Below are 11555 nucleotides of genomic sequence, written 5' to 3'. Positions count from 1 at the left end.
CATAATGAGGGTAGGACAGAAGAGTATAAAAGAAGGACCTTACTTTCATGGAACTGATGATCTAATTGGAGAAGACCTGTTGGAAAAAAACCTGAAAACTCCAGGACCATGAGACTAAAGGTTAATAGGGGTGCCAATTAAGTCTAGCAAGCAGTTCATGTAAGGCAGGGTTTGCTGACGAAAGGAGGGGCCAGGGAAATGGGACTAGCATCTCTGAAAACACTCTGTATTCTATGGCTTCATATTTTTGAATCAATGACCTAAATATAGACATGGCAGTTATTCCCCTGGGTAAGTGAAGATGAAAGGAAGGAAAGTCATTTTAATTCAAATGTCAATGCAGCTTTGGATTCTGCAGCAATTTATCATGTAGCCGTATTTCAAGTAGTAGGACATTGTAATCATTCACTAAGATCCTATTTACCTTATTAATTACCAGTACATTTCATGTTGGTATGTTATACAAACCCAATATATGTCATCTTAAAATAGACCTTTAAAAATTCTTCCTCTGAAACTGATGTAGATGAATAGATTAGACATTTTATGACTGGGAGGTTTTTGACTTTTTTCTACTGTCCTTCTGGTACTGTGAATTTTGCTAAAATTATCAACTGCTATGGATTGCCCCCAGTTTTTACTTTGTTACTAGCTGGATCAGATATGGATCATTATCACACTACCATACCTCTGTGAAGACAAGAGCAAGATAAGATGAATTAGGTTTTCCTGGATTCTTTCTTGGGATTGGGATTTGAAATTCTTTTCCTAAGATTTTTTTAAAAATTTTTCCCCATTTTGTGATTTTTTTGTAAAAAATTTTTTTTTAAAAACACATGCATATAAAATCCATATAACATTTGTTAGATATTTTAAAATTTACTTCCTTCGAGGCCTAAGAAAGCATCTTTTTCTTTCTTTACTTCCTTTCCTGCTTCCTTCTTTTACTTAAGTCTATTTTTGCCTCAGTCAGCTGGCACCACCTGGCTATGTTTCACTGTGACAGGGCTTACTTAGGTTGGTAGGTTCAGGAATATACTTTAATAGTTATTGAGTCTTTTCTCATGCGAGGTGGACAGAATTATAGATGGGACGAAAAGAAAAAGGAAGAATCTGCAGAAGGAAAGATGGGAAGATTTTGAAGGTAGAAGGCTAACAGATTTGGGCAGGGCATAAAGCCAACAGGCGACTTGGCTATAATCCTTTCAGGGTTAACTGAACCCTCAGCCCACAGGATTTCTGACCACAGATAACACAGACCTGTTTTCAGATTAGGGTATAGGTGGAAACTCAAAGGGGTGGGTACCTGGCAACCACAGGGAACCCAAGAGTCCTTTCGATGAACTCGGGTCAAAGTATCCCCACCTTTCCACGCAGAAGAGGACTCTGGCCAGACTCATTCCCCTGCTAAGGACTAAAGATGAGAGCCACCTCCTCCGCAATCCCCCGCCCGCCGGCGCCGACGCTCCGCACTCCTGCTGGCTCCCCATTGGCCCAGAGGCTCGCCAATCCTCATGAAGCGGCCCTGTGAGTGGGTTCTGGTTGGTGGGGTCGGCTCTGAGCCCCCTCCTGCTCCGGCCGGGCCCCCAGCCGGGAGGGGGCGTGGCCGCGGCCGTGGCCGGGCCGGAGGCGGCGTCGCTCACGCCGCTGCGTGCGGTGTGGTGCGGGTGGGGGCGCCGAGCGGCCGCTGCTCTGCGGGACCATGGAGCTCCGAGCGCAGTCCCGGCGCCGGCGGCGGGACCGCGGACCGGTGAGTGCGGGCTGCGGCCGGCGCGGCTCCCCGGTCCAGGCTGCCCTTTGCTTCTCTGCTCCGAGCCAGGCAGCCTCTTGGGGAGGGGTAGACGCGGGGCCGGGCCCCCAACGGCCCCGCGGTCAAGTGAAGTTGCTGCATCGCGCCGCGCGCGCTCTAGCCGGGCGGCGGGGCCCACTGCGGGCCGCGCCTCGCCCCGCCGCCCAGCTGCGTCCTCTTGTCCAGTTCCCGCGTCAGCCAGTGCTTCCTGCTGTCGCGGCCCGACAGTCCTACTCTCCCGCGCCCTCCGACGCCCGTGATGGTCAATGCGCGCTCCCCGAACGCGGGATAGCTGTCCGCATTCCTGGCCGCAGGTTGCGAACGGGCCTCTGCTCGCGACCCACGCACGACGTTACGGGCCGCTTCGCGTCCCGGACTTTCTCAGCCATCCATCCTTCTTGGTTCCTCGCGTAGTCGCCAGCTTGTGGCCCAGCCCCCGAGTGCCCACCGCCTATGGGGTCGGGTCTTGCAGGACCTCGGCGCGCCCTCGTGGTGTCCTCGTGTGTGGCGACTGTGGGCCTCCTCTCCCAGGCTGCGGGGCCGCGGGTCCCCGGCCTCGGAGGCCAGGCTGGGCTCTCCATGTGCTGGGAGGGAAGCTGGGGCAGCTCACCCATGGCGCGCTGCAGGACGAGTGGAGAGGGCTGAGCGACCTGGAACCGCTTGGCTAGGATGGATCATCCCCGGGGGCTCTCCCTACGCTGGGGAGGGGGCGGTGGCGTCTGATGCTCGCGCTCTCTCGGTGAGCTTGATAGAGTGCACAAGCGTTCACTCTTGTCTTTGGTACTTAGGGGCAATGGCGATTTTTTCTTGGGTTGGCCTCTGCAAGGAATAGTTCCCTAGTGGAGAGCAGAGTTCTTAATTATTAAGAAACTATGTGATGGGTTTAGGGATGAATGGGAGCATGTCATTTTCTTGGTTGCTATTGGGTGGAATAGGAATACTTTCTCATTTGGGGATTAATTTTTAATTTGGTGGTTTACTTCCAGCAGTGAATTTGAATTTTCAAAAACTGAAAATTAGAAAGGCTTGTTTTTGCGTTGACGCTCTGAGTATCAAATACAGAATGGAACATGACATTTTGACTTTTAAGGAGAGGCTAGCCATTCGTTAGGTTTGATTTTTAAAAGTTAGGTTTATCTAAAACTTCAAATGCCTGTGAAACTCTATCAAAACTGAGTTCAAAATGTTATAATTGACTTATTTTTCTGTCACTTCTAGGGTAAATTCTCTTGAATTCTGGCTGTTTCTTTTTTGTATATGCTTTACCAAACTTTCCTTTTTCCTAGCACTGAAACAATGCTGTGATTCTTACAGCCAGTTCTTTTATCTACTTGAGAGGTTAAACAAGAGAAAGCTGGTTTGACCTTTCCCAAAGGCACTTCTCAGTGTGTTGTCTCTGCCTCCTCTTCCCAGGACTCTCATAGCTTCCTGTAGTACTCATTTTTCTTACTTTAAAAAGATCTTTGGAATTGATATTTTTGAAAGTTGTGTCTTTTTAAATCTTTCAAGCTCACTAGATTGGAAAGTTTGGCTGAATTTTTATATTTACCACCTGAACCTGTATTTGTGTTCAAATAGGGAAATGAAGCTTGTTCTAGAACTATCTACATATAAAAATTACTCTTTAAGTTTCCAGTTGCTTATGTGAAGTTGCTTTATAGCATTGTTTTTGTCTGTTTGCATCAAACGTCTGACCTAATTGTTGATGTGCTACACTAACTGCAAAAATACTGAAAATAAAGGTGGAACACACTTTGCTAAGTGGTCATGCCAACATTGTAGACTGGTGGGTTCATCATCACTGTGTCTATGTAGGCACTCTTTATATTTTCCATAGAAACTTGCATGTGGCAGGTAATCTTTTGGCTATTAGGATGTTTCAATTAAAACAATTCCATACAACTACTAAGAGAATTGTTTTTACTCATGGACCTGTACTTGGGGTTTTCTTTATATTTCAGGAACTTTTGAGGTTGTGTTTTTTCCTTGGGAGTGGCTCATTATTGCTCTATAGATCTTAAATTGCTCATCTTCTCTTCTCAATTCTTTCTTTATACTTCTTCAAGTATAAAGAATGCTATGCATTTTTCAGGACTGGTTCTTTACCTGTGACTTAATTTAATACTGGCAATTCAGACATATTTGACACCACTAATACATAAATAATGCATGTTGTAAAATAAATTTAACATCAATAAAAACAGATATGGGGTAAAGAGTGTTAGTTTTCTTTCCCCTTCCTATTGCCACCTGAATCCTGTATCTTTTTTCAGAGGTAATCCTACTATGGGGTGTATCCTTCTAGATATTTTTCAATAACTTTTATATTAAGAAACCATGTAGTTAATGCCTACTAAGTACTAGGCACTATTTTAATTACTGGGGTTCTAGAAATAAGAAATGAGAGCATTCAAGATGCTCATAATCTATTCAGTTACAATGCAGTATGATAAGTACTGTGATAAGAGTCTATAATGTGAATGACCTAATCCATCCATTCACTTGTTTCAATTCTTTAGTATACTTTAAGAGTTTGTAATGTGTGCTGGGGATACAGTGATAAATAGGACAGACATCTTTGTTGGCACTTGATGAGCTTGCTGTTCAGTTCAGGTCTCAAATATTCTAACCATTGGTAACAGTGCTGACTCTGAAATGGGCCAGCTACATGAACTCTGAAGAGAAACACACATCTGAGCTTTGGAATTGTTCAGAGAGATGAGAAAGGCCTCCCAGAGGAAGTATATGAGAAGGAACTGGTCAAAGTCTAGATTGAGGAAAAAGTGTACAAAGGACTGGTCAGAGAGATGGCACATTGGAGCAACTGAAAACAGACAACACAAATTTAGTATGGTGGTGTAGTAGGATGCAAGGGCAGGGAAATGGCAAGAAGTGAGACAGGAGAAAAACTAGGGCCTTGTCATGTAGGTGATTCCTGTTATAGGGAGTTTGGACTCATCTATGGGCAGTAGGAGTTGGTTGAGGAATTCTGAGCCAAAGTACAAGGTTAGATTTGCCCTTTAAAAGGGGGAAGGCTGAAAGGAGGGATTAGAAGGTATATTGGCCAGGACTTGGTCCTTGTTTGAATATGTATGTGTGAGGCAGGGGAGCTGGGAGAGGGAGGCTTTTAACCTATTTGTTACTAGGCCTTTGGGTACTTAGATGGGGACAGCAGCATTTGAAGGGAGAAGGTAATTAAGTTTCAGGTGCCTGTGGACATAGTGCTGAGTTAACTACATTGGGGAATCTAGATATCTGCAGATGTTTGTACAAGAAGTACAGAGTTGAGAGTTCTTAGCACATAGTTCCCAAACTGACTGAAGTGCTGTATTGAGTTCACAGGGAGACAGAGGGGTATTTAAAATTGTTGAGGAAAATGCAGTGATACATATATCTGTCCAATCCTGTGAAAACTACCACCTCAAGTTCGTTTAAGTTTCTTAACTAGATTGTACTCCATTCCTCTTGATGATCTCATCTCTGTAAAGAGGGGTTTGTGGTGTTTGCTGTACCGTATAAAAATCAGCATGGAACAGGAAATGAAGGAGGCCGGGTCCAACTTGACTCCAAGATTTGAGAAATTGTGCAGTGCTCAACAGGTACACATGTATGATTAATAAATATGTGTAATAATTTTTTTAAATCTCTCTTTTTTTTATATTGTAAACAAATGGCATACATGTTGTTTCTCTATTTGTACATGGAGTCAAGGCATACCATTTGTGTAATCATAAATTTATATAGGTTAATGTTGTTTGATTCATTCTGTTATTTTTTTCCCTTCCCCCCCACCCCTCCCAGCCCTCTTTTCCCTCTATACAGTCCTTCCTTCCTCCATTCTTACCATTCTCCTTAACCCTACGAAACCTAACCCTAACCCTAACGCTAACCCCTCCCACCCCCATTATATGTCCTCATCCGCTTATCTGCGAGATCATTCGTCCTTTAATTTTTTGAGATTGGCTTATCTCACTTAGCATGGTATTCTCCAGTTTCATCCATTTGCCTGCAAATGCCATAATTTTATCATTCTTTATGGCAGAGTAATATTCCATTGTATATGTATGCCACAGTTTCTTTATCCATTCATTAATTGAAGGACATCTAGTTTGGTTCCACAATCTGGCTATGGTGAATTGAGCAGCTATGAACATTGATGTGGCTGTATCTCTGTAGTATGCTGATTTTAAGTCCTTTGGGTATAGGCTAAGGAGTGGGAGAGCTGGGTCAAATGGTGGTTCCATTCCAAGCTTTCTGAGGAATCTCCATACTGCTTTCCAGAGTGGCTGCAATAATTTGCAACCCCACCAGCAATGTATGAGGGTACCTTTTTCCCCACATCCTCGCCCAACACCTATTGTTGCTTGTGTTCTTGATAATCACCATTCTAATTGGGGTGAGATGGAATCTTAGGGTAGTTTTGATTTGGATTTCTCTTATTACTAGAGATGTTGAACATTTTTCCATGTTTGTTGATTGCTTGTAGATCTTCTTCTGTGAAGTGTCTGTTCATTTCCTTAGCCCATTTGTTGATTGGATTCTTTGTATTCTTGGTGTAGAGTTTTTTGAATTCTTTATATATTCTGGAAATTCGTGCTCTATCTGAAGTATGAGTGGCAAAGATATTCTCCCACTCTGTAGGCTCTCTCTTCACATTACTGATAGTTTCCTATGCTGAGAGAAAGCTTTTTAGTTTGAATCTATCCCAGTTGTTGATTCTTGCTTTTATTTCTTGTGCTATGGGAGACCTGTTAAGGAAGTCTGATCCTAAGCCAACAAGTTGAAGGTTTGGACCTACTTTTTCTTCTATAAGATGCAGGGTCTCTGGTCTGATTCTGAGGGCCTTGATCCATTTTGAGTTGAGTTTTGTGTAGGGTGAGAGATAGGGGTATAATTTCATTCTGTTGCATATGGTTTTCCAGTTTTCCCAGCACCATTTGTTGAAGAGGGTATCTTTTCTCCATTGCATATTTTTGGCCCCTTTGTCTAGTATGAGAAAATTGTATTTATTTGGGTTTGTGTCCATGTCCTCTATTCTGTACCATTGATCTACCTGTCTATTTTGGTACCAATACCATGCCTTTTTTGTTACTTTTGCTTTGTAATAGAGTTGAAGATCTGGTATTGCGATACCCCCTGCTTCACTCTTTCTACTGAGGATTGCTTTAGCTATTCTGGGTTTTTTATTCTTCCATATGAATTTCATAATTGCTTGCTCTATTTCTGTAAGGTACATCATTGGGATTTTAATTGGAATTGCATTGAATCTGTATAGCACTTTTGGTAGTATGGCCATTTTGACAATATTAATTCTGCCTATCCAGGAACATGAGAGATCTTTCCATCTTCTAAGGTTTTCTTTAATTTCTTTCTTTAGTGTTCTGTAGTTCTCATTGTAGAGGTCTTTCACCTCTTTTGTGAGATTGATTCCCAAGTATTTTATTTTTTTCGAAGCTATTGTGAATGGGGTAGTTTTCCTAATTTCTCTTTCTGAAGATTCATCACTTATGTATAAAAATGCATTGGATTTATGAGCATTGATCTTGTAACCTGCTAACTTACTGAATTCACTTATGAGTTCTAAAAGTTTTCTGGTGGAATTTCCAGGTTCCTCTAAATATATAATCATGTCATCAGTGAACAGGGATAGTTTGAGTTCTTTTCCAATTCTTATCCCTTTAATTTCTTTGGTTTGTCTAATTGCTCTGGCTAGAGTTTCAAGGACGATGTTGAATAGAAGTGGTGAAAGAGGGCATCCCTGCCTTGTTCCAGTTTTTAGGGGAATACTTTCAGTTTTTCATCATTTAGAATGATATTGTCCATGGGCTTAGTGTAGATGGCCTTTACAATGTTAAGGAATGTTCCCACTACCCCAGTTTTTTCTGGTGTTTTGAGCATGAAGGGATGCTGTATTTTATCGAATGCTTTTTCTGCATCTATTGAAATAATCATGTGATTCTTAACTTTAAGTCTATTGATATGGTGAATGACATTTATTGATTTCCAGATGTTGAACCAACCTTGCATCCCTGGGATAAAACCCACTTGATCGTGGTGCACTATCTTTTTAATATATTTTTGTATGCGATTTGCTAAAATTTTGTTGAGAATTTTTGCGTCGATGTTCATTAAGGATATTGGTCTGAAATTTTCTTTCCTCGATGTGTCTCTGTCTGGTTTAGGTATCAGGGTGATATTGGCTTCATAGAACGAGTTTGGGAGGGTTCCTCCTCTTCTATTTCATGGAATACTTTGAGGAGTATTGGAATGAGCTCCTCTTTAAAGGTTTTGTAGAACTTGGCTGAGAACCCATCTGGTCCTGGACTTTTCTTTGTTGGTAGGCTTTTGATGACCTCTTCTATTTCATTGCTTGAAATTGATTTGTTTAAGTTGTGTATGTCCTCCTTGTTCAGTTTAGGTAATTCATATATCTCTAAAAACTTGTTGATGTCTTCGAGGTTTTCTGTTTTGATGGAGTATAGATTTTCAAAATAGCTTCTAATTATGTTTTGTATTTCAGTCGTGTCTGTTGTGATATTTCCTTGTTCATTCCGAATTTTAGTAATTTGAGTTTTCTCCCTCTTTCTCTTTGTTAGTGTGGCTAAGGGTTTATCAATTTTGTTTATTTTTTCGAAGAACAAACTATTTATTTTGTTAATTTTTCCGATTGTTTCTTTTGTTTCAATTTTGTTGATTTCAGCTCTGATTTTAACTATTTCCTGTCTTCTTCTACTTTTGGTGTTGGTCTGTTCTTCTTTTTCTAGGGCTTTGAGCTGTAGTGTTAAGTCGTTGTATTTGTTGATTTCTACTTCTTTTGTTGAATGCGCCCCATGAAATAAATCTTCCTCTAAGTACTGCTTTCATAGTGTCCCAGAGATTTTGATATGATGTGTCTTTGTTCTCGTTTACTTCTAAGAATTTTTTTGTTTCTCTCCTGATGTCTTCTGTTATCCATTCATCATATAATAGCATATTATTTAATCTCCAGTATTGGAGAAGTTTCTGTTTTTTATTCTGTCATTTATTTCTAATTTCAATCCATTATGATCTGATAGAATACAAGGTAGTATCTCTATCTTCTTGTATTTGCTAACAGTAGCTTTGTGGCATAAAATATGGTCTATTTTAGAGAAGGATTCATGTGCTGCTGAGAAGTGTATTCGTTCTTTGTTGGATGGTATATTCTATATATGTCGGTTAAGTCTAAATTATTGATTGTGTTATTGAGATCTATAGTTTCTTTATTCAATTTTTGTTTGGAGGATCTATCCAGTGGTGAGAGAGGTGTGTTAAAATCACCTAGTATTATTGTGTTATGGTCTATTTGATTTCTGGAATTAAGAAGAATTTGTTTGACCTACATGGATGAGCCAATGTTCGGGGCATAGATATTTATGATTGTTATGTCCTGCTGATTTATGCTTCCCTTAAGCAGTATGTAATGTCCTTCTTTATCCCTTCTGACTAGTTTTGGCTTGAAGTCCACATTATCTGAAATGAGGATGGATACTCCAGTTTTTTTGCTGTGTCCGTGTGCATGGTATGTTTTTCCCCATCCTTTCACCTTTAGTCTATGGGTATCTCTTTCTATGAGATGAGTCTCTTGCAGGCAACATATTGTTGGATTTTTCTTTTTAATCCAATCTGCCAGTCTATGTCTTTTGATTGATGAGTTCAGGCCATTAACATTCAGGGTTATTATTCTGATATGATTTGTATTCTCAGTCATTTGACTCATTTTTGTTTTTTGACATGATTTGGTTTCTCCTTTATTTGGCTATTCCTTTAGGCTAGTTCCTCCCATTGCTGATTTGCATTGTTGTTTTTCATCTCTTCCTCATGGAATATTTTTTGAGAATGTTCTGTAATGCTGGCTTTCTTTTTGTTAATTCCTTTAGCTTTTGTTTATCATGGAAGGATCTTATTTTGTTGTCAAATCTGAAAGTAAGTTTTGCTGGGTATAAGATTCTTGGTTGGCATCTGTTTTCTTTCAGGGCTTGGTAAATGTTGTTCCAGGCCCTTCTTGCTTTTAGGGTCTGGATTGAAAAATCTGCTGATATTCTTATTAGTTTCCCCCTGAATGTAATTTGATTCTTTTCTCTCGCGACCTTTAAAATTCTGTCTTTATTTTGTATGTTAGGTATTTTCATCATAATGTGCCTTGGTGTGGGTCTGTTGTAATTTTGTGTATTTGGAATCCTATAAGCCTCTTGTACTTGGTTTTCCATTTCATTCTTCAGATTTTGGAAATTTTCTGATATTATTTCATTGAAGAGATTGTTTATTCCTTTGGTTTGTTTCTCTAAGCCTTCCTCAATCCCAATAATTCTTAAATTTGGCCTTTTCATGATATCCCAAATTCTTGTAGATTCTGTTCATGATTTTTTACCATCTTCTCTGTTTGGTCAACTTTGATTTTAAGATTAAATATTTTGTCTTCAATGTCTGAGGTTCTGTCTTCCAGGTGTTCTATCCTATTGGTTATGCTTTCTATGGAGTTTTAAACTTGGTTTATTGTTTCCCTTCATTTCAAGGATTTCTGTTTGTTTGTTTGTTGTTTTTTCAGTATCTCTAACTCTTTATTGAAATGATCTCTTGCTTCCCGTATTTGGTCTTTTAACTGTTGATTGGTGTGATCATTTATTGCCTGCATTTGCTCTTTCATCTCCTCATTTGCTTCCCTGATTGTTTTAATTATGTACATTCTGAACTCCCTTTCTGACATTTCTTCTGCTGTGCTGTCATTGGGTTTTATTGATATAGTATGTAGGTTTGTTTGGGACATTTTCTTCCCCTGTTTTCTCATATTGGTCAGATGTCAGTGGGACTCTGAAATATTGCAGATTTCCTCTATTGTCTTATAGTGTCCCTGTAGATTTCCAGTATATCACCTCCCACCCTTCAGTAGCCTGAAGTCTTGGAGGAACTTGATAATGCAGTGCTTCCGATAATGCAGTAGCCTGCTACTGGTTTCAGGGCTTGGAGCTGGCTTTGTGCGGAAAGGCTCTCACTGGGCGGTCTGCTCCGAGAAGCTGGCCGTGAAAGGAGCCTGCCGCCGGAGGGAGCAGGGCTGCTTTGGGAAGTCCCTGGCTGCCCTGTCCTGGTCCCTGAAGCTGCCTGCGGGCTGGAGCTTGCCGCTGCTTCCGGGACTTGGAGCTGGTTCTGTGCAGAAAGGCTCTCACTGGGGGGCCTGCTCCGAGAAGCTGGCCGTGTGGGAGGATCCCACCGCCGGAGGGAGCAGGGCTACCTGGGGAAGACTCTAGCTGCCATGCCCTGCTCTGAGAAGCCACCCCTATCTGGGCCTGCCGCCCTCGCCGAGCTTCACCCAGTGGGGGAGACTCACCCCATGGCTCTATTTTAGTCCGAGTCTCTCAATGCCTCCCCTTCTTGAATCCTGGGTTCTGGAGCAACAGGAGATGCAGTCACCCTCTAGTCCGCCATCTTGGATCGCTACTTTTAATAATTTAAGAATGAAATAAAAATCCAAATGGGTACAGAATTGTTAGGACATAAATATTTAAGTTGTTAATGCTTTTGTTATTCACTCTTTTGGCCCCAAAAGACCCAGGATGCAGTGAACAGAGAAAACTTCAGAACCACCTTTGCCTATAATTATGAGAAGCTGTTGAAGTAGATAGGTTGTTCAAGGAGCATGTATAAAGTAAGAAGAGGAGTGGGGCAGAATGTAGTCTGAGGAACTCTTGTGCTTGAAAGACAGACACTCTGAGGAGGAGGTGTTCTAGGGAACCTCATCCAGGAGGGAATG

General features: G+C 41.2%; 1 protein-coding gene across 3 annotated transcripts in view; it reads left to right on the top strand.

Annotated features, from left to right (window-relative positions):
- The first annotated feature begins 1610 nt into the window (after window positions 1-1610).
- Wasf3 (WASP family member 3) overlaps window positions 1611-11555 on the top strand; it is a 145440-nt gene continuing 135495 nt past the window's right edge. For 2 of the 3 annotated variants that reach the window (XM_047554260.1, XM_047554258.1), the window contains exon 1: window positions 1611-1750. The gene's annotated coding sequence lies outside the window, so the exon portion shown is untranslated. Of the gene's footprint in view, window positions 1751-2295; window positions 2529-11555 lie in introns of those variants that run through there. The other variant, XM_047554259.1, reaches the window with a different exon arrangement.

This window comes from Sciurus carolinensis, chromosome 5, assembly GCF_902686445.1.
Source record: "Sciurus carolinensis chromosome 5, mSciCar1.2, whole genome shotgun sequence".
NCBI lineage: Eukaryota > Metazoa > Chordata > Mammalia > Rodentia > Sciuridae > Sciurus > Sciurus carolinensis.
Note: the sequence above shows the minus strand (reverse complement) of the source record. Positions and strands in the feature narration are given on the sequence as shown.